This window comes from Panthera uncia, chromosome F1, assembly GCF_023721935.1.
Source record: "Panthera uncia isolate 11264 chromosome F1, Puncia_PCG_1.0, whole genome shotgun sequence".
Lineage (NCBI taxonomy): Eukaryota > Metazoa > Chordata > Mammalia > Carnivora > Felidae > Panthera > Panthera uncia.
The window spans coordinates 43,676,441-43,701,527 of record NC_064813.1 but is presented as its reverse complement, the minus strand read 5'-3'; the positions used below and the strand labels follow the sequence as shown (position 1 = coordinate 43,701,527).

The 25,087-nt window shown below is 34.8% G+C and overlaps 1 protein-coding gene and 1 long non-coding RNA gene across 3 annotated transcripts in view; one reads left to right on the top strand and one right to left on the bottom strand.

The window, feature by feature from the left end:
- LOC125925495 (uncharacterized) overlaps positions 1-4,137 on the top strand; it is a 36,127-nt gene extending 31,990 nt beyond the window's left edge. Inside the window, exon 3 of the long non-coding RNA XR_007458844.1 lies at positions 3,915-4,137. This is a non-coding gene — a long non-coding RNA (uncharacterized LOC125925495). The remainder of the gene's footprint in view (positions 1-3,914) is intronic.
- The window catches only part of KCNT2 (potassium sodium-activated channel subfamily T member 2), a 359,762-nt gene that overhangs the window by 257,267 nt on the left and 77,408 nt on the right, over positions 1-25,087 (bottom strand). The gene's annotated exons all lie outside the window — the stretch shown is intronic.

Below are 25,087 nucleotides of genomic sequence, written 5' to 3'. Positions count from 1 at the left end.
ACAGCAGGGTGACTGTGGTCAATATTAATGTACTGCAAATTTGAAAGTTGGTAAGAAAGTTAATCTTAGGGGTGCCTGGGTGGCTCAGTGGGCTAAGCAGCCGACTGGATTTCAGCTCAGCTCATGATCACAAGGTTCAAGAGATCAAGCCCCGCATCAGGCTCTGAGCTGACAGCATAGAGCCTGTTTGGCATTCTGTCTCTCCCTGTCTCTCTGCCCCTCCCCCACTTGTGCTCTTGCTCTCTCTCAACATAAATACATACACATCAGAAAAAGAGTAAATCTTAGAAATTCTCATCACAAGAAATGTTTTCTAACTCTGGTGACAGATGATAACTAGATTTATTGTGGTGATCACTGTATACAAATGTCAAATCATTATGTTTACATCTGAAACTAGTATAATGTTGTATGTCAACTATACTTCAATGAAATAATTGCAATATCCTCTAGCAGAACACTTACATATGCATGCCTATGTGCATGTACACACTCCCATACACACATACACAAACTTACATACTCACACACGCCACAGAAGTGCATGCACACACATAGAGACACAGAACTCCAGTAGTATCTTAGAATCCATCACTGAGTCTTTTCCCTCATTTTTTTGATTGAAAAGGCAGTTCATTTTAAATAAAGTAATTGTAACACTGATATCAAGCTAAATTATTTCAAATTTGATATAGATAGAAAAGGAAATTTGAAAGGACGTATGGCTATTACACAATAATTCAGCAAAGACCGTGCAGATTTGCTCTAGAGTTAACAAATTTATAAGAATAGGAGTCCATTCTTCTGATAATATCTGAACTTCAGTACTGGGTATATAACAAAGGTTTAACTAAAAGGAGATCATTTAAAGCCTGATGCAAAATAATGAGATTCTGGGAAGTGTCTCATATGAGGAAAAGTTTAAAGAACTGGAAATGTTTAGCCTAAATATGAACAGTTAGCAGTAATTATCTTTATTTTTAAAAGATTTTTTTAAATGTTTATTTACTTTTGAGAGAGAGACAGAATGCGAGCGGGGGAGGGGCAGAGAGAGACAGAGACCAGAATCCAAAGCAGGCTCTAGGCTCTGAGCAATCAGCACTGATCCCCACACAGGGCTAAAACTCCCAAGCCCTGAGATCATGACCTGAGCTGAAGTCAGATGCTCTATCAACTGAACCACCCAGGCGCCTCAAAGGTTGTCTTTAAATATTAAAGTGGTTACCACTATTAACATGACATGACTCAATACATGATCCTCTATTGTATATAATTAATCATAGAGAAATAGGAGAATTAGGAATGAGATTACCCAATTATGAAATGACCATCATTGTGAAGTGGAGAGCCCTCCAATATATATAATTGTGCCAAAGATTGGAACAGCTTGTAATGCAGTGACTTTTTTTTCCTGAGATAAAGACAATTTTGCATGAGGCAAATTCTCTCATTAAATGACTTCCAGATTCCTTTCTCATTATAATATTATATGAAGTAAAACTCTTAATTAATCTAGTTCTCTAACAGAGTTTAGTGTTTATCCTTCCTAATTTTTTTCATGATTTTAATTTATTTTATATAACCTCTTTGTATTTCCCTTTCCAGATTTAAATATGCTTTTCCTTTTTTCCTTCTCCCCTTCCTCCTTCCCTTCCTCCTTTCCTTCCTTCCTTCCTTCTAAACCCTCTCCTCCCATCTCTCCAAATTTACCTTTATCCAAATAGTTCAACTTACTGCACTCCTTCTGGACTTCCCCAGAACCTCAAGGTTTTAGTCACATTTACCCCAATATAATAGTGGAATTATGATTGTACTTAATAAAGTAGAAAAGCAATTACTAAGTGGTATCTTCTCCCATCGACACATTTTCATTGTTTAATAATATTAGCTTTATACTGGTCAACAACATTTTATTGTTTTATTTGCATAGATCCTATATTTCTTTGTGACATTTGAGTATTTTATAATTTTGGTTGCTATTTTTAAACGGTTTTGTTCCAACCTTTAACTTTTGGTTTTGGTATTGTAAATGGTTACCATGTTGAATTCCTTTACATGTAGTAATATTATTTTTCAGGTTTATTGCTTGGGTCCTCTGGGCGGACAATCATGCCATCTAAAAATTTCCAATATTTCTGTTTACATTTAGCTGTTATTATACTGACTAGCATTTATTGAAGAAAAAATACCAACTGCGGTTTGTGTTCTTAAAAGGCCTCTTGTGCTTTAGCGATTATTATATTGTTGACCCTGGAATTTCAATAAATATTTCTATTTTACTAAAAATTATATCAGGAGTAGAGGGATATTGATTGTTATCAAAAACTAACTTGACTCTATCAAACTGATAGTACCTTGCTGGGATTTTTTTTTGACATTGATTTGGTGAATTATTTCAACAGTTTTCCTATTATGCAATTATTTTTCAAGTCTGGAATAATTTTGGTAATCATTAATTATTCAGGTAATTTACTGGTGGATTCATTTTCTTATACTTTAAGGAGTTTTTCTTCTATAGTCATAACTAAGATTGATGTACTATCATCTTTAGATTATTCTGATAACTTCAAATACAAATTGAAAAACTCTCCAGATTTCTCTATAGTCTGTAACAATTTTAAAGACTATAGAGACGTTTTGTGTAACCATCATCAATTTGCCTTATATTGATTTTAATTTGTTACTTTTTTTTTCTTCTCATTGTGTTACTCTGGTTACTTGAATTTAGTATAAAAATCATGCAGGATCTTGTTAAAAACCAATTTCCTTGTTTCACTCTTAAAATTCCTCTTCACTAACTCTGAAGTCGGCCTCACCACTTTAATCACACAAAAAAAATTCTGTCCCAGACTGTCCACACACCGTTCTTTCAGAAACACTATTTCACTTTTTTCAAGGGCTAATAATGTCTTGGGCTCTGTTTAGGATGTCAAATATTTGCAGGGGTACCTGGGTGGCTCAGCTGGTTAAGCGTGCAACTCTTGATTTTGGCTCAGATCATGATCTTGCGGTTCGTGGATTTGAGGCCCGCCTACATTGGGCTCTGCACTGACAGTGCAAAGCCTGCTTGGGATACTCTCTCTCCTTCAATCTGTCCCTCTCCCTTCTTTCTCTCTTAAACTAAATAAATAAATAAAAACTTTAAAAAAAACCTAAACATTTGTCAATGTTCTCTTTAGAACTTGTAGCAGATATAGAGAACTACCAAAAGAAAACTCTTCCTATATTTCTACTTGGTGCTGCTCCTTTCTGCCTCCCTCTGATTCTGCAATATCGGTCACAGAGTCCGTGCATGAGTTTTTATGACTATACTCATTTCAAACAAGGCACTATCTGCCTGGACTTTCTGGTCCAGCAGGTAGGTTCAGTGGATACATGCTAGTCTCTCCATTTATTTGTTGGTGGTTGTTTTTTGTTTTTGTTTTTGTTTTTTTGGAAAATCTACATTTGGATGTCAAATTAATGTACATAGCTCCCATTGCAATTCCCATGTCTAAGAACTTTTCACCTGACATCATTTCTGTATTTTTAAATTGGGGCATCCTTCTAATTACATGCTTGGTGTTCTGACTCCAAAGACTAAGGAGAAAAAGTAAAATCTCTCCGTATACTACTGCCAAGCTTCTCTCACTTTATTCCCACCACTACTAACCTTAAATGCGGTTTATGATTATGAGAATTACAACTTTTCAAATACACATTACTGTGAATGTGCACCTTATTTTCTCTAAATTCATTGTTATGCACTGAACTATGGTTCCCTAAAATAATATGTTGAAGTCCTAACCCTAGTATCTCATAATGTGACCTTATGTGGGAATGAGTCATTGCAGACATAATTAGTTAAATTAAGATGAGATCATACAGGAGGAGGATGGGTCCTTAATCCAATACCACTGGTGTCTTTATTACAGGAAAATTTGGATACTGACATAGAAGAAAAATGGCCATGTGAAGACAGAGACAGAGACTGGAGTTTTAGGGCCACAATCTTAGGAACACCTGGAATACCAGAGGCTGAAAAGGCAACAAGGATTCTCCCTCAGAGACTGAAGAGAGCATAGCACTACCAACAACTTGATTTCAACTTCATTACTCTATAGCTGAGAGTTAATAAACGTCTCTTGTTGTTAGGCACCTAGTTTCTGGTTTTTGGTTATGACAATCCTTGTAAACTAATACAATCATTTTCTATGATGGTGACAGTAGCATTTCTCAGTTCTATGAAGTAAGTCCGTTAGAATGTAAGTTCCAAGAGGGTGAGGAATGTATTGTTTTGTTCACGCTTGCATCTTTAGCCTGCCACATTATTACTTGGGACCTTTTAGGCATTAACTATGACTGACTGAAGACCTGAATGAAAGGGTAGATTGGTCCCCAGTTCTATCTTTGGTACAAACCTTATGGAGTCTCTGTGGATAGTACAGTAGGAGAGATAAAAAGCATTTTCCTTTCCTTCCTTAGATTAAACTATTTGAGGGTGCAAACCCTGGGTTTGTAGTGAGCTCAATCCTTAGAAGCTCCTTCTTATTCCAACTTGATCTTCCTTATAATTAAAGATAATTCCATGTGGGTTTCTATTGTTTCAATATTATTTAGATTTACTTATTTGCCCTATCTCCCCATGATTTTTATGAATATTTTGGAAAAAATACACTATCATACTTAATTTTTAAAATGTTGATATGGCTTGGTTAAGGCAGTCATCAATTTTATTTTATAGAAAAAGATACTTTAATTCAAAGAATTTTAGTGAATTGCCCAAATTCATAGCTAGTACTGGGGCAGAATTGGGACACTGTTCTTTCCATTACTTCTTCTTGCCTCCTGCTTCCTCACCAGTAGACTCTTCATTATTAGGAGAGTTCTGGATCATTTGTGAAATATTACAAAAGAGCATTGCAAACACCAGACCTACCAAGGGATAAAGACAAGTATTTGTTTAGTTGTGCCCTTTGAATATTGACTCTAACCCAGGTATCTATTTCCAAATATTCACTCCTAACTTCTGGTAACTAATTTATTTAATACAGCAACCATTCAAAGGGAGCCTTATAAAAAAAATAAATAAATGAATGAATAAGCCTACCATCAATTCTTCATCTTAAAAAAATAACTTCACCAGTTCTTGCTTAAGTGCTTCCAACGGGTTTCTACCCAGCTTCCAACCTTTACTACATGCACAAAATTAAGTTCACTTTAAATACTCTTAAGTCCCTCCTAAATTTTCCAACCTCTCTTTTTGCCTATCCAATTCTTTTCATAATTACTCAAGCCTAAGTTTCTCACCTTAAGTCAGTAACATCTTATGAGAACTCAGAGATTAGTTCTGATGACTTTCAATAGGATTCTCTTATTTTAAAAAAAATTTTTTAACATTTATTTATTATGTTTGAAAGAGAGAGAGACAGAGCACGAGCAGGGGAGTGGCAGAAAGAGAGGGAAACACAGAATCCAAAGCAGGCTCCAGGCTCCAAGCTCTCAGCACAGAGCCCTGTGCAGAGCTCAAACTCATGAACTGTGAGATCATGACCTGAGCCAAAGTTGGACGCTTAACCGACTGAGCCACCCATGTGCCCAGATGTTCTCTGATTTTTAAAATGAAATTTAAAACAACATCATTTTTGGAAAGATAACCCAGGTAGTATAGATACATACTCACAACACATACGCACACATATATGCACACGGATATGTGTATGTGTGTGTTTGAATGTATATATGTAGTGATGTATTGGTAATGAGGGAAGAATCTGGGGTGCTAATCACTTATCAATTTTCTTTCATTATACATAATGCTGATAGCTGTTCAATAGTTGCATTTATGTTCTTGTCACTCCCTGGTAATCAAGGCTTGCAGGTAGCTGGAAATACACAAGCTTGTGGTTTCCATGGTAAAACACATTACAGTCCACCCAAGAGTACTTTTGTATTCAAGTCTCTCTTCAGTTAGAAAACTCATGTGTTCATGTGCAGTGTTCATTTTCAGGACCTACTGTCTGGACTTCCTCATTTTATTTAAAATAATTAAAGGTAGGCAAGCCCATTTAACTTAATTTTGCATGGGAAGCAAAAAATAAAGAAAGCTAGGATAAGTGTAAAGGTACATTTTTTCAACCTTAAGTTGCAAGGAGATTTTGCCTTTTCATAGCCCTGCCCAACTGCATAAGCTGGGTGCAGGCCTAGTTAAAGCCATTAAAAAATAGAAAAGGAAAGAGAAAAGAAGAAGAAAGAAAAGAGGAGAGGGAAGGGGAGGGGAGTGGAGGGAGAAGGAGGAAAGTGGAGGGGAGGGGAGGGGAGGGGAGGAGAAGAGAGGAGAGGAGAGGAGAGGAGAAAGAGAAAGAGAAAGAGAAAGAGAAGAGAAAAAATTGCAAACAACATTTATTCATTTTTATTCTAAGTGTGTAATAAAAAGTAGCAAAAATATATAGCATTTAGACTTACAGTAAACTGTGTTTGTTATGTATTATAAATCTTTTCCACCACCACCTCAAAAAACAGATCAGATGCTTTAAGATCATGTCCATTTCTTTTCTCTCACCTCAACTCTACTTCTTCCCACTACACACACACACACGCGTGCGCGCATGTATACATATACATGCATAAACATATATATATACACATGTATATACATATATATATGCATGTATACATGTACACATACATTCTGGAAGTATATACAAAGCTATTAGCCCCAGAAAGGGTTATAAGCTTACATAACATGACTAAGGCAGCACAGCCCCACCACAAACCTAACAGCCTCCCAATCAAAACTCATAACAGCTACAACATGCAAATCCTCTTTTCTTTATCTCTATACTTGTAAGAAGAGGATATAAGATACCACCTAATCTCTAACTCAGATTGGAATAGTGAACCCAGTCATTTAAAAACCTTGATGAAAAATATAACAGTGCTCATGCAGCCCAGGATGGCTAAGAATGGCAGGGTTAAATAGCAAAACCCAGTTTGGTGAGAGAAAAAAATGCGTGTTTTCAAAGAGGGACCCATTGGATCTCAAGAGTCAAGTCATGTTAAACAGATACTAGTTGTTAGTATGAATCCAGAAATTACAAGAAGACACTCATGTATAGTGAAAGAAGTGCCTTTTAATTTTATATAATTATTTGCACCCATGACATAAGACTTTAAATCCACCCTCCAAGCAGCTCTTCCATTTGGCACTCATAAGTTATATTTCACTAATGGGCACAGCTCACTAGGACACATATATTTCTTTAGAATATTCTAGTACTTAGCACTCATAACTCAGGTAAAAGTAACATATATGACTTGAAATAGGTACATCATATTGGGTTAGATATATTTAAAGATAAGGTCACACAATTTGGAGGAAAAAGGGAAAATAGTTGCAAATGGAATTTCACTCCATAAATTTTAACAGTAAAACTAAATGGGTTTTCTAGGGAAATTGACTCTTTTCCCACAGCAGTTTGTATGTTCATTTGTTTGTTTATTTCACACTGCAGTATAAGGATTAAGTGAGAGAACAGCATGGACTTTGGAATCAGATTATATGTACTTGATTATCAAATTTGCTAACTTTTATTTACTGTACAATGCAGTTATTACTTCTGTTAACAGAACTGTTATGAAAATTAAAGAGGATACTTCATATATGAGCCTACAAAACTGAATAATCACAACTGATAACTTTTTTCTGGTGTGTTGGTAAATGTCAGTTTGATGTAGTTGATTCCTCCAAGAAACATTTCCTTAAGAAAAATAAGGATATAAGGCAATAAATAACTTCACTGTTTACTTCAGAAAATTCCTACAGATCAATTTATTGGAGACAATAGTCTGTTCACCTAGGCAAACACATCACTTATCTGCAACAACTACTCATTAAGATGTGCATTGTCTTTGTGCTCATTATTAAGACTTCAAAACCCTCATTTTGCCATGTCCTCCAGTTCCAAATGATTTATCATGAAAGTTGACCATTGCAAATCCTTTCTCTTTGAAAGATCCCCCTAACACCACTTGAGCCCTGATTCAAAAAGCTAATAAATACCTGACTTCTAACATCATCTTGTGAAACACTTTTAATGCTTACTCACTTCAGGGAGCTTAAACAAGTTTAGTTTCGCTGCATTAATAAATATCTAGTGACAGTTCAATTTAAACAGTATAAAGGGAATCAAACCACACCTGCTGCTCTATAACTTAATTATTTTTACTTAAACTTAAAAGATGCAGGCCTAGATCATCATTTTTAATTATTACAAAGTAAGTCTATATATTCCTCTATGTTAACAACACACTATTTTTTCACTAATTCCTTACATACATAAATGGATCTTCAGGTTTTCTTTGTTTACTATTTTAAAAAACATTAAAGAAAAAATCATCTATATTATCTAATATAAATAATTAATAAATACATTTTCTGTATTTTCACTAAATAATGTGAAAGTTAAATGTCAAATTATTTTTAAATGTCTATATAGGGCAGAGAATACACCAGTAATCTGAAAATCTAGTTATCATCTTAGCATTTTAATAGTCAAATCAAGTTCTCCCATGGAACTTTACCAATGCATTTTCCCCAAACTGTCTGAGAAGGTAGATATAATAAACGATACAGTCAAAATACGAAAATATTATACCAGAAAAGAAGTTGCTCTCACTTTTGTCAGAAAAATTATCCAAAATTTAGAAATAGGCAAAAGAGTTTATTGGATGTTCTTTCAGTAAAATGCTAGACTCGACTTTCTATTTTCTGTGCAATTTGACACCTGTGAAGGAGCACATTAGCGTGTCGAGTTTTGTGTAATAGATATGCAAAGAATTGCCACCCAGTATAAGAGGTAACTCCATAGGTTAACATTGATGATCCTGTAGGGCTTTTGGAAGAGGGGTACTAACTGAGCAATCTTATTGCCTAGTAATACCTAGCTTCTTAAATGTCCTGTGGGCCAGTTTTCAAGTATTACTGTTTCACTTATTAATTAATGAGTTGAGTATAATATTTGACATTTTCATTTTATATTTGTATGAGGGACATAGCTTTCAACCTTTTGAAAATTACATTTTAATAGCTCCTCTTCAAATTATTAAGAATTTCTTATTAATTATCAGTATAATTTAAAGTGCTATCACTTTGGAAAACAATTTGGTATTTTTATTATAAAATACCACAGATTCTATAAAATCCCAATCAAAATCACATAGGGAATTTTGTGGAGTTTGATAAACTGATTCTACAGAAGTAAAAGATCAAACTAAATAAGAATAAAGAGTAAATATTTGCCCTATCTGGTGTCTAGACTTATTATGATACTACAATAATTAAGACATTATAAAAGTAGCACAGAGAGAGACAAATTGATTAGTGAAATGAAACAGAGTCAAGAAATTGATTCATTGTGTATATGCAATATTAATATATAATAAAAGTAGTATGAAAGATCAATAAGGAATACAAAGAAAGGATTCAATAAATGGACTTTTTAAATACATAAATAGGAAAAATAATTACCTTGGACCCCTATCTCACAACTTATGAATTAAATTACATCCAAACAGGTTAAGGAAACTTTTAAATTCTTATGAAAAAAATAATGGTGAATACTTTTTTGACTTCTGAATAGTCAAAGTACTTAAGATACAAAAACACAGTATCATAAACTATGTATAAAATATTTGCCTGGAAAAGTAAGAGTGTAAATCACTAAATAGCTTCAAGGATGGGCTTAGGACATCTGTATAGCTCATTTTATAAATTTTAAATTTTAATTTTAAAGACAGTGAAAAACAGGGGCGCCTGGGTGGCTCAGTTGGTTAAGCGTCCGACTTTGGCTCAGGTCATGATCTCACGGTTTGTGAGTTCAAGCCCTGCGTCGGGCTCTGTGCTGACAGCTCAGAGCCTAGAGCCTGCTTCGGATTCTGTGTCTCCTTCTCTCTCTGCCCCTCCCCAACTTGTGCTCTGTCTCTCTCTGTCTCTCAAAAAATACATACATGTAAAAAAAATTTTTTTTAAATAAAGAGAGTGAAAAACAAATTCACAGCTAGGAGAAGATATTTTGATACAAAACCAATAAAGGTTAAAAATCAAGAATATATGAAGAGTCCTTAACACATCATAAGAAAATGACAAACGTGTAGCCAGAAGATATGAAATGGCATTTTAGAGAAAAGGAGCTATACTGGCTAATAAACTGAGGATGAAATTTCAACCTCATCAATACTCAAGAAAATGCAAATAAGACTACAGTGAGATAACATTTTATATCCATTTGAAAAAATCAAGAATGACACATAATAATGTCAAATGTTGAAGAGAACGTGAATCAAAGCATTTTTTAATTGTTGGTGAAGCATAAGTTGGTGAGATCACTTTGGTAAACAATTCGGCATTATCTAATAAAACTGAATATTCATATATTGGCAGTTCAGTCATTCCACTCTTAGACAAATGCCATAGAGAAATTTATACACATGCACTAAGATGCATATACAAAAAGGGTCAAAAAAAATGCACTTTTCATGAGAGCACAGAGAAAAACCAGAAGTAATCAAATATCCACTTACAAGGAAATGGGTAAATTGTGGCATATTTATGCAATTAAATACAGCAGTAAAAGTTAATGAAATATGGCTATATGACACAATAAGAATGGATCTTAGTAACAGAATGCAGAAGGTAAGAAGCAAGTTTAAAAAGACTACACTACATGCAGCATGCTAGCCACTTTTAAGTTCAAAAATATCTAAAACCAAACAATAATTTGTTGAGGGATACACATAATCTGTTAAACTATATTTTTTAAAAGCAAGTAGGAGCCCCTGGGCGGTTCAGTTGGTTAAGCATCTGACTTCGGCTTAGGTCATGATCTCACATTTTGTGAGTTCGAGCCCTGTGTCGGGCTCTGTGCTGACAGCTCAGAGCCTGGAGCCTGCTTCAGATTCTGTGTCTCCCTCTCTCTCTGTCCCTCCCCCACTCATACTCTGTGTCTCTCTCTCAAAAATAAACATTAAAAAAATTAAAATACATAAACAAATAAAATAAATAAAAGCAAATAAATGAAAAGCCAAAATAACGACTGTAACGACTCCTGGGAGAAAGGCAGGGAAGAAAGTGGAGGAATCCAGAGTTGCTGTAAGTTATTAATACAGTATTAGTTCTTTGAGTGCTGATAGGTGTATATACATTATTAATAAGTTATTAATAGATTAAGGAATAAGTGAATGAAATGACAGCGTGCCACAAACTAAGAATTACAACTAAACTAATTCTGAACCTCTGGGGACACAAGAAATTCCTAAATATCTTATATTTATTTAAAAAAAAACAGATGTGAGAGGGACTCAAGGGTACAACGTGAGAAGAAATCCCCATAGTCTACCAAATAAGCGTATGAGTCAAATCTTTAGCCCAGGGGGGATTTAGTAGGGGGCCAGAGAGAATAAGATTAGCAAGCTTGGATGAGAAGAGAGACACGTGGAAAGATTTTTCTGATGTAAGAAACAGCAGGTTCAAAGGGAAAAATTGTGTGAGAAAAAATATAGTATATTCAGGGTCTTCAAAGAAGTTAAAATGGCTAAAGTTAACTTCAAAGAAGTTAAAATGGCTAACAGCAATATATGAAAACACAAAGAAAAGAAGACATAATCAAAAGAACTTAAATAGAAGCCAAGAAGTGTATTAATAAACACGGACAATAAAGTTATCAGGAGCAACCACTTATTGAAAATGCCCAGACACTATACTGAGCACAAAGATGTATTACCACGCTTAATTTTTCAAGACAAACCTTTAACAGGCACTATTAATGTCTCCATTTTACAATTAGGAGACAGAGGCATTTGCCCAAAGTCACACAAATAATACCTGGTGGGCCTAGGTGTGAAACAAGGCAGTCTACCTCTAGCCCACACACTTAATCCTGATTACATATGAGCTTAACCGAAAAAGAAAAAATTATATGAATCAACTTTACCTTTTCTGCCATTTTTATTGAGATATAACTGACATATAATATTATGTTACCTTCAGGTGTACAGCATAATGATTTGATATCTGTATATACTGTGAAATAATCATCACAATAAATCTAGATGACATCCATCATCACACATAATTACAAGCTTTTTTCTTGTGAGGAGAACTTTTAAGATCTACTCTCTTGGTAAATTTCAAATATGTTATATATCAATATGCAACTATGCTATAATAAATATGTTATACAGTATTATTAACAATAGTCACCAGGGTTATATTACATACATGACTTATTTATTTTGTAGCTGGAAGTTTGTACCTCTTATCCACCCTCACCCCAAATTTTCTTTTTTATTTCTTAAATTGTTTTTTTTCTGATTATATAGTATGCTGAAACAGATTATAAAATATACTACTATAGCTGACAGACATTTTAGGAATTTTTTGGACAAAATTTATTTACACATGCCAAGAAATGCTTAACAATTTCAGTTTCAACTACTTTAATAAGTAAATATTATTCCCTAAGACTGTATCATGTTAACTAGCATATAATTGGATATGGTAAACATGGAAACATAGCACCCGTTTGCCCTCCTTCAATAACTGCCAATAATTTCCAGCTGTCAGCTGCATCAGGGTTTGTCACGGGTACAGTGAGCCGCCTTACCTGAGGTCACACCTTTCTCAGGGCAGCCCACTACCCAAACTCCCTATCAAAATCTGCTCCTACAGAATTAAAACCAGAGATACTGAATGGTTAATGGTTAATGGTTAATGGTTCTTCAACTTGATCAAAAAGCAAGCAACTGATTGCGATTAAATTGCCAATATATCAATAACATCAAATTGCTTTATCACAAGAAAAATTTCAAAGTAATTGAGGATTTTGCTTCTGACCATGTGGTAGAAGAGATGTCCCTATACACACACAGGCACACAGACACACGTATCGACACACACACACACACACACACACACACACACACACACCACCCCACCATACCACACCACTTTTTCACATGTATGGCTTAACTAGTAAGAAAGTAAGGTAAATCCTTACAAGACAGAAAAGACAAGAAAATAAGAATCCAGTGAAGTAAGCTAGCAGTAAAGCTGCTGTTCACCCTGGTGCCAGCTGTCAATTTTTGATGGTATAGAATTTATATTTTGACAAGCAGGAAGGAAACTTGTCAACGAAATCCCCACAAAGAGCTCCACAGGAATCCCCCCAAAGAAATCCTCCCACAGAGAACTCCATAGAAATCCCCATTAAAAAAAAAACAACAAAAACAGAATTCCTGAAAGGCAACATCTTCAGTGCATGAGCTAAGAAAAATCCCTTACAGCAGACGAAGATGGTGAATACACTTGGCCCTCTTGGTCATGGTTCCGATTGGTATTGAGAAGAAGAAAGCGATACTGAGACTTGCTGTATTAGTTTCCTAGGGCTATCATAACAAAATACCACAGAATGGGTGGCTTAAACAATGGAAACTTATTTTCTCACAGTTCTGGAGTCTGGAAGTCCAAGATCAAGGTGCTGGCAGGGTTGACTTCTCCTGAGGCCTTTCTCCTTGGAGAGTAGGTGACACCTGCTGACTGTGTCCTCACAAGGTCTTTCCTCTGTGTTCAAGCATCCTTGGTGTGTTCAAGTTTCCTTTCTTACAAAGACACATTCAGACTGGATAAGAGCCCACTCTGATGGCCTCATTTTAACTTAATTACCCTGTTAAATTATTTCCAAATATAAGTACCGTGCTAGGTTAGGGTTTTGAAATGAATTTTGCAGGACACAACTCAGTCCATAACACTTACTAACAATAAACCTGAAATCACTGACTCCAATTCTCACTTCTTGTTCTTTCTTAAGCCTATTTCACCTCGTCACCAAATCTGCAATTAGCAAGGTCACCAGTGATGTATATATGGCAAAATAAAAAATCAGATATCAGTCCTCATCTTAGGTACCCTATTAGCATTTGGCATAGCTGATCACTTCTTCATCCTGAACCACTTTCTTCACTTGACTTCCAACGCACTCTTCCCTTTGTTTTCTTCCTACCTTACAGTTTACCCCTTCTGAGTATCCTTGGCTGGTTCCTTCTCTTCTATTCTCAAAAATCATCTCTTTGGGGCATCTGGGTGGCTCAGTCATTTAAGCGTCTGACTTCAGCTGAAGTCATGATCTCGCAGTCCTTGAGTTTGAGTCCTGCATTGGGCTCTGTGCAAACAGCTCAGAGCATGGAGCCTGCTTCAGATTCTGTGTCCCCCTCTCTCTCAGTCCTTCCCCTACTCACACTGTCTCTCTCTCTCTCTCAAAACTAAATATTTACAAAATCATCTCTTTTGTAACTATACTCAAAGTGTAATCCAGGGGCACCTGGGTGGCTCAGTAGGTTAACCGTCCAACTTTGGCTCAGGTCATGATCTCACAGTTCATGGGTTGGAGCCCCGCATCAGGCTCTGTGCTGACAGCTCAGAGCATGGAGCCTGCTTCGAATTCTAGGTCTCACTCTCTCTCTGCCCCTCCCCCATTTGCACTCTGTCTCACTCTCAAAAATAAATAAACATTAAAAAAAATTTTTTTAATGTGTAATACATCTATATGCCCAAGACTGTCAAATTTATATATCTAGCCTAGGCTTCTCTTCCAAACTCATACCTTTAACCACCTATTCAACTTTTCTACTTGGATTTCTAGTGGACATCTCCAACTCAGCATAACCAAACCAAACTTTCTAAGTTCCTTCCCTAACATTTCCCAATCTGAGCTGATAGCAAATCCATCCTTCTGGTGGTCAAGACAAAAGTCAAATGAATTATCTTTTCATTTGAGCACATATTTGTATTGTTCTCTAGAGTTCTTTCAGTAATAAAAAGTCTTTTAGCATAATAAGAAGAAAAAAATGCTTGTAATGAACATGTTCAGTCAACGACCTAACTTGTACAAATGACCTATAGATATTTAAACTTGCTTTCAGGTTAAAATCTATTTTCTAACGCAAACCATGGAAAAACAAAATGAAACAAAACTTTCAGTGATAAATAGAAATACTGAACCGAAATGGAAGCTCCATTCATATATCAATCTACATAAATAGCTGGAAAATATTTCACACCATTGAAAGCACCGTGATGTGCAAAGTCTTCTATTCTAAGGCATGACCTTTAATTAAATAGGACTGCAAAAACTGCCAGATTAGATCCCTAGTGTGAGTGATGTATAGTGACACAGAGGGAAGTATTGTAAATGAAATAACCACCCACTTTCTTCTTCCCATCACCTTGTGTCTGAGAAAGAAGGTACTCTGATCTACCTACTAATTTTCTCTATGCCTATCATCTCCCTCCCCCAATGAATTCCAATTATGGCATCCAAGATTCTATGAAAATTCAGAATTGGTTTAAGGGAGAATAAAGTTTGTCCTCACACAGTTTCTTAAGGCCACATTAAACCTCAAGCTCCACCAAAGAGATATTAATCAGTATTTGCTTACTTATAATTGTTTGCCCAGTGCCTAGAATATAATGAATGTTCACTAGAATATAATGGATGTTCACTAATATACATGGAATTAAAAATTACTCAGCAGTAGTTGCTTCTAACACTCCATTAGCATCCAAAGTTGACATCTATCAGCATGCAGAGGCTGGCAATCTGTGGCTACTGCCATCTGGCATCTATGCTGGGAAACAGAAATTCTCGAATAACCATGCTCCAAAAGGAAGAACACATTTGTTAATTTGAAAATGCATGCTTCTGATTTGCTATGGATGATATGAATACTCTGGCATACTATAATTCCTCTTTATTTCCTTAACCAGACTCAATTATGACACAAGTTATTGGCTTTTAAATCTCTGAGTCACTACTTTTCAATAAAAATATGCAGCCGGACCTTAAGAAAAATAAACAACCCTTAAAATGAACTAAGCTTTCCTTTGCCTTCCTTTTGAGATCTTGTCCTCCTTCCCTCAGGTCTCATCTCATTTGAAACTTGGTCCTCACCCAAGTCTTTATTAAGTGACTTAATAAAGACTTAGTGCACTCTATTCTTTTTACCATAGACTTATTACGATGTATGAGGATTGCCTTTTTAAGGGTCTCTATCTTTCAAATGGACCTTAGAGATCAAATAACTGGTTCTATGCCATAGGACACAGAACACAGATATTTAAAGGAGGAAAACAGATAACTTTTAAAAATCTATAATTACAAATTTGGCATATTTACATTTTGGAAGTGTATACCCTCCTTGAGCAAAGTAGAAATAGCTTATCTTAGTGCTTTGCAGGAATAATGCGCAAAAATAGACTGAATTAGACAGGAAGCCACCAAGAGCCAGATGGAATGTATCATTAATAACATAGAACTAGAAGCTTCATCAAGAGTTGATCTGAGGGCATGTTTCTTGCTATCTGTCCCTCCAAAGCTGCTAGTAATAGTTTTGTTTGGCTCTAAAATTGTGAAGGCAGGAACTGTGCCTATTTTGTTCATTTTCATTGTGCTTTCAGAACCTAACACAATGCCATATACACATATTTTTATATGTGTACTCAATATATTTGCTGAGTGTTAAATGAATTTTGCTATATAAAAGTCAACTTTTTGATCATGTTATTTACATTCCTATCAGTCAAAATCATACTGTCAATTTTATATCTCTTCTGAAGATTTTTCTAATTTTCCATCATCCCTTCTTTATATGTTCTGAGGTGGTGGTTTATTTGAAACTCCCACCTAGCAATTTCCTTCAAACTTCCCCCTCATAGTTCACCAAAGGAGGAAGAAACAGTATCATTATTTTCTTCTCTGTGAGAGAAAAGGATCATTGAAAAATTTTTTTTGCCTTTGTGATACCTTCAGACTAACTAAAGCACTGCACAATAATTACTGGCAAAATAAGGCTAAAATGTGAACTGTGAACTTTTTCTTAAATATTTACTTAAACATTTAAATAAGTACATGTACAACATATGAATATTTAAGCAACTAGTCCATTGCTTCTCTCTATATCAAAAGATAAAATAATTGTTACCATTTATTTAATTTTGTTGGAATTTTTCATTTACATATTAATATATCATTAAATTTCAAAACTATCACTTTAGTTAACTCTGTTAAAACATCCCTTTTTGAATCATGAAACTATCTGCCCCTAAAATGAAACATGTAAAATATCTCCTGAACCAAATAAGTTTGAATTTCAAGCATCAGTTTATAAGAGAGGAAACAAAAATGAATATAACTCATCTCAAAAAACAAATGATGGTATATAGGAATGCAACCGATTTCTGTGTGTTGATTGTATATCCTGCAACTTTGCTGAATTCATGAATCAATTCTAGCAGTTTCTTGGTGGAATCTTTTGGGTTTTCCATACAGAGTTATCACGTCATCTGCAAAGAGTGAAAGTTTGACCTCCTCCTGGCTGATTTGGATACCTCTTATTTCTTTGTGTTGTCTGATTGCAGAGGCTAAGACTTCCAATACTACGTTGAATAACAGTGGTGAGAGTGGACATCCTTGTTTTGTTCCTGACCTTAGGGGGAAAGCTCTCAGTTTTTCCCCATTGAGGATGATATTAGCATTAGGTCGTTTATATATGGCTTTTATGACCTCGAGATACGATCCTTCTATACCTACTTTCTTAACGGTTTTTATCAAGAAAGGATGCTGTATTTTGTCAAATGCTTTCTCTGCATCTATTGAGAGGATCATATGGTTATTGTCAATGAAGTGAAAGAGAAATCAAGGAATCGGTCCCATTTACAATTGCACAAAAAAAAAACATAAAATACCTAGGAATAAATCTAACCAAAGAGGTGAAAAATCTATACACTGAAAACCATAGAAAGCTTATGAAAGAAACTGAAGAAGACACAAAAACATGGAAAAAGATTCCATGCTCCTGGATAGGAAAAACAAATATTGTTAAAATGCTGATACTACCCAAAGCAATCTACATATTCAATGCAATCCCTATCAAAATAACACCAGCATTCTTCACAGAGCTAGAACAAATAATCCTAAAATTTGTATGGAACCAGAAAAGACCCCAAATAGCCAAAGCAATCTTGAAAAAGAAAACCAAAGCAGGATGCATCACAATCCCAGACTTCAAGCTATACTACAAAGCTGAAATCATCATGACAGTATGGTACTGGCACAAGAACAGACACTCAGATCAATGGAACAGAATAGAGAAACCAGAAATGGACCCACAACCATATGGCCAACTATTCTTTGACAAAGCAGGAAAGAATATCCAGTGGAAAAAAGACAGTCTCTTCAGCAAGTGGTGCTGGGAAAGCTGGACAGACACATGCAGAACGATGAACCTGGACCACTTTCTTACACCATACACAAAAAGAAACTCAAAATGGGTGAAAGACCTCAATGTAAGACAGGAAACCATCAAAATCCTCAAGGAGAAAGCAGGCAAAAACCTCTTTGATCTTGGCCGCAGCAACTTCTTACTCAACACGTCTCCAGAGGCAAGGGAAACAAAAGCAAAAATGAACTACTGGGACCTCATCAAAATAAAAAGCTTCTGCACAGCAAAGGGAACAATCAGCAAAACTAAAACAAAACCGACAGAATGGGAGAAGATATTTGCAAACAACATATCAGATAAAGGGTTAGTATCCAAAATCTATAAAGAACTTACCAAACTCAACACCCAAAACACAAATAATCCAGTGAAGAAATGGGCAAAAGACATGAATAGACACTTCTCCAAAAAAAGACATCCAGATGGCCAACCGACACATGAAAAAATGCTCAACATCACTCATCATCAGGGAAACACAAATCAAAACTACCATGAGATACCACCTCACACCTGTCAGAATGGCTAACATTAACAACTCAGGCAACAACAGATATTGGCGAGGATGTGGAGAAAGAGGATCTCTTTTGCATTGTTGGTGGGAATCCAAGCTGGTGCAGCCACTCTGGAAAACAGCATGGAGGTTCCTCAAACGATTAAAAATAGAACTACCCTACGACCCAGCAATTGCACTACTAGGCATTTATCCACAGGATACGGGTGTGCTGTTTCAAAGGGACACATGCACCCCCATATTTATAGCAGGACTATCAACAACAGCCAAAGTATGAAAGAGCCCAAATGTCCATTGATGGATGAATAGATAAAGATATAGATATAGATATAGATATAGATAGATAGATATAGATATAGATATAGATATAGATATATAGATATATAGATATATAGATATATAGATATATAGATATAGATACACACACACACACACATACATACATGGGAGTATTACTTGGCAATCAAAAAGAATGAAATCTTGCCATTAGCAAACACATGGATGGAACTGGAGGGTATTATGCTAAGTGAAATTAGTCAGAGAAAGACAAAAACCATATGACTTCACTCATATAAGGACTTTAAGAGACAAAACAGATGAACATAAGGGAAGGGAAATATAAATCATATAAAAACAGGGAGGGGAACAAAACAGAAGAGACTCATAAATACGAAGAACAAACTGAGGGTTACTGGAGGGGTTTTGGGAGCGGGGATGGGCTAAATGGGCAAGAGCACTAAGGAATCTACTCCTGAAATCATTGTTGCACTATATGCTAACTAATTTGGATGTAAATTTTAAAAAATAAAAAAGAAAGGAAAAGAAATAAAATAAAATAAATACATAAATAAAACGCTTCTAGCTGCTTATGTGGTTAAAAAAAAGAGAGAGAGAGAAACAAAGCCACAATAAATAACTTGGTGTATTCTAGAGATTCAGCCTCTTGTCATAACCCATGTCTCTGGTTTAGGAAAAATGAAAGATATTTTTTAAAATACTCCAGGAACATGGAGAAAATTTTAGTCCTGGCTCCCCATCATTGTCCGTATTTAGGGAAAGAAACTATAAAGAGTCTGTTGTAAAGCCTTTATAGTGTTTTTGAGAAGAAGATAACTTTACTAGCATCCACAACTATAGGAATAACTACAGCGTGATCTTTTCAAGTGATCCCAAGGTTTGTCAGCAGAACTCTGAAGGCTGTCACCTCACATTCTGACCCCCAATAAGAGGCCTTCTAAATATAAGGCTGTTAGGTTTCTGTTAGCAGTCATTCCACATTATAAAACAGGTGATAAACTCAAGAATACTAATTGTATGCAAACTTACCTAAAACTCTAGTATTCATGAAAATATGCATATTTCACTCTTACATCCATAAAAATTGAGCAATCATTAACTTACCATTAACAAGAAAGGTGTTCTTTATAAACAGAAGTTGATATGAAATCAAACCTGACTATAGATACACCTTGTGAAAATAACTGAGAATCAATTATAATGGAATTTTTCTCATTAATGATGCAATCACATTTTTCCTATTTAAAGAAAAAAAAAAGAAATTCCAACAATACTTGTAGTTTTGTCTAACAATATACCACAGAATATAAATATCTCTATAAATTATATTTAGCTGATATGTTTATGCAGAAAGAATCTATACTTGGCAATTGCACTTCAAACCAGCTTTCACTTTCTTCATGAATTTTTGAAAATTCTACATTTTTCTCTTATTAACTTGTTTGTAAATTAACTTCATGTTAATTCATGTTAACAAAAAATTAAAAACTAATGCAAGTGAAAAAATTAATTGTCCCTGAGTTAAGAGTCTATTACATATAAAAGCTAAAAGATCATACATACACAAAAAGTATTATTATTACAGATGCCATCAGTTTCTGATGTACTTATACCAAAACAATGTTATAGTACATGAGGAATCAGTAAAATCTGCAGAGTAATGAAGTTACTAAATCTTACATGTCTATGCTTTGAGTTTTAAAATTGCAGATGCCTTAACTATGTTATTTGTTATATGTTATATCACTTAGGACTCTGGTCTGCAACTGAGAAAAAGAATCTACTCAAAGGTTCATGTTAAGTACAGAAAGAAAAAGAAGCAAGTTTTTACCATAATTTCAAGAAAAGCTTCCACTGAGTTTCAATGGATCTGATTGTATCACATACCCATCTCTAAATTAAACACTGAAGACAGGAGATGAAGTTCTCTGGCTTAGCCTTGTTCATATTCTCCAATCTCAAATTAGGGATTTTGGATTACAGTTTGGGTAGAGGAGGACACTAAAGTCCACGGACTGAGAGTTAGGAATAGGAAGTTTCCCAGTGAGAAATGAAGAATCATTACCAAGAATAAGCAAATGGATGCCAGTGCTATAAAATAATATCCACTGAAAAGGCAATATGATGTATGACATGATGTAAAATATGATATGATGAATGCATGATACTGTGTAAAATAATAAAGTTCATATTAAAGTCTTATTTATTTGCAGTGTTAATTAAGCAAGATCTTCATGTCCTTTTTTTTTAATTTTTTTAATGTTTATTTATTTTTGAGAGAGGGAGAAACAGACAGAGCATGAGCCGGGAGGGGCAGACAGAGAGGGAGACACAGGATCCAAAGCAGGCTCCAGGCTCCAAGCTGTCAGCACAGAGTCCAACGCAGGGCTTGAACCCATGAACTGGGAGATCATGACCTGAACCAAAGTTGGACACTTAACCGACTGAGCCATCCAGGTACCCCAAGATCTTCATGTTCTTGTATCTTAAGTATTTTTATCATAAATAATACTGAAAATGACATTAGAATTGCATTAGGACATTTCTATACTGACACTATTAAATTTAATATTTTGAGTATCAATTGAGGCAGTTCTTAGCTATCAAAATTTCATTTTACATATATCTCCAGCTACAGGAAGGAGGACAACCAAATTAGATGTAATTTTGTGTTAAATAAACTGTCTTCTACCTTAGAAAAAATTAATTTAAATCAAATGCTAAGTTTCAACTTTTATAAATGAGTGTTTTATTATATAATCATCAGTTTTTCATCTTTTTTATATTATAACTGGAGTGTAAAAAAGTGAGAAAAAAAGTGATCAAGAAAAGGTACTATGGTTTTGTAAATCAAACTAAGGAGTTTGAACTTGGACTTTAAAGGTAATGGGCAGTCATTTAAATAGAGAATTATTTGTTATGTCTGTGATTTTCAATAGTTTATATCAGCATAGAGACTGCACGAAAGGGTCAAGATTAAATGTGAGAAAACCCACTAGTCCAGAAAAAAAGATGATGTTAAATGAACAAAAGAAACACTTACTTAGGAATAGAAAGAAGTCAATTTGGTAATTTGTTTGGTCCCTATGAAGAACAGGAAGTCAAATCTTACTACCAGATTTCTAACTAGAACATCTGATTAGATGGGAGTACCATTTAACAGGAAAGCAAATACCAGAAAAGGATCAGAGATTCAGTTGTTTTTGATTGTTGGAGAATAGTGAGTAGACAGAACATGATCAAATCAACCTTCACAGCATTTTCATGATCATCTGTGGATTTTCATAAAGCAGCAAACAATTTGAGTCTTCTTTAGGGCAAATCCCCAGATGGGGTTGAATTAGGTGACACTTTGCCTTCCTTTTTTTAAGCTCCTATACTTTAAACAAGTGTCTCTTCTGTGGTTTATTTAGTGTTATGCTTGCATGTTCTTTGTGCTTTTTTGTTGGTGATTTCACTGCTTAAAATAATCCTGGGGCGCTTGGGTGGCTCAGTAGGTTGAGTGTCCAACTCTTGATTTTGCCTCAGGTCATGATCCCATGGTCATGGGATCAAGCCCATGCTCAGAGTGGAGCCTGCTCAGATTAACCTCTCTCCTCCTCTGCTCCTCTCCCCTGCTTGCATACTATGTCTCTCTCTCTCTCTCTCTCAAAATAAAATAAAATAAAATAATAAAATAAAATAAAATAATCCTTAAGCAGTAATGCTAAGGTGCTATCTAGTGTACCAAATGCAAGAAATTTTTGATGAGCCTTACAGAAAAAATGCGTTTGTTAAATAAGCTTTCTTCAGAAATGAATTATACCATTATCAGTTGTGAGTTCAATGTTCATGCAGAAAAAGGAAGAGGAGGGGCAAGCGACCAACTCAGTTTCGGCTCAGATCATGATCTCACGGTTCGTGAGTTCAAGCCCTGCATTGGGCTCTGTGCTGAGAGCATAGAGCCTGCTTGGGATTCTGTCTCCCTCTTTTTCTGCCCCTCCCTATCTCTCTCTCTCTCTCTCTCTCTCTCTCTCTCCCTGCTCACTCTCTATCTCTCTCTCTCTCTGTCTCTCTCAAAAATAAATAAATAAACATTAAAAAAAAAAAAGAAACAGGAAGAGGAAATCCATCAATCTATACATGAGCCTGCTCTGAAAATGTTTAATTAACATCCACAGTGCATGATGAAGCTTTGGAAAAGATGGAAAATTGGCTAAATTTGTAGATTCATAAGATGATAACTAATACAAAGAAAAGTGTAATGGACAACACTGTTCCAAGGCCGGAAGCCAACGAAATTTATGGTCATGTTATCCAAGATCAAGAAAATACGAAACCTTTCTCAGTGTTTTATTATAAAAAAAATATTGCCTATATTTAGTTATTTGGAATATACATATATGTGTATATATATACATATACACTTTGTGTATATATATTCTAAATATATATGTGTATATTATTCCATATATATGGATATATATAGTGTGTATATATTATATATTTGGAAAATATATTTGGAATTATATACACATATATATTTAGAATATATATATACAAAGTGTATATATATATACATATATATATACATATACACACACACACACACACACACACACATATATATATATATATACATACATATTTGGAATAAATATACAAACACACATAAAACAAAGTTACGTATTGATCAGCTGAAGAAAATATGACCAGAGGCTTGCAGGAACACAATCCTGTAATGATTTAGGAACAACAGCCCTATATTCATTAATTCAGTGTTTGTGGAGGCTTAACCGACCCTAACTAGTGCAAAGAAGAAGAATTGACTGTACGTGTGTATGTGCAAATTTATATAACTGTGAACAAATCAAACGTTCACACACATATATGTATACATATTACATAAATACAGATAAAATTTGAAGTAATACTGTCTGACACTCGGTCAGAACCTCCCTTATAGTTTACTTGAATGATCTAGAGTATTCTTGACTGGTCGCCAAACGTTACCAACACAAAGGCACTGACTGTCTTGCACTTTTTTGTATCCCCCTTACCGTGTTGATTCTACAGTATATCCCTCACAAGTTTCTGTTGAAGAAACAAAAGATCTTTTGAAATGGCAAATTATCTCTTACTCATTTTAATGGAGAAAGGTGGACATGCTAGCATTTATGAGAGCTAGCTGTTTAGTAGCTTCATTAATTTGCCTTTAGTTATTAAAGTATAAGTATTACTAGGCTTTAAATGCACACACAGAAATGCATCATACCACCACAAAGTTGGGAAAAATTACCTGAAATGTGTTCGTAATTATTCACATGTAAATAACAACACTTTACTAGCAAAACAGGGTGACATTAAATCAATGATATTAATACTCTAACAAATATCCTAAAAATGAGGCCATTAACTTTACAACTTCAAGTACTTTAAAAGCTGCCTGAATTTCTTTTATGGGGAAGAATATTAATAGGAAACCATTATTCCACTTGTAAGTCAGCATGTGCTCTTTGAAAGTAGCATATATTTCCAGCATATGATAGATATACACTTAATTACTCAGGAACTTACATTTAAATAAAGAGTATAAAGTTACAATTTGAAAAGTTTCAATTAGTTTAAATAATTTAATGTGAAATAAAGTTGCTGGTACATGTGAAGACACAGAATTCGTATCAAGAAATATATAAAGCATAAAGTTGAATTAATTTCCCACTATAATCTGCAGATGTTAAAACTATTTCCTAATTTGTTGAGTAGTTGGCATGAAAATGTCCAATGTGGGGGTCAAGAAACTATTCAAGAAATCTGTTTTCCACTTTGCATCTTCAACAGTTATTTGGTTCAATCATTCTATCCTTTTTATGTGCAAGGCCTTTAGTAGGAAATTGACAAATATAGGTAAAAATGAAATAGAAAAAACAATCCCCAATGACTAACATGAACATGATAAAAAATATTTTCAACACCAGTGAAAATTTTCAT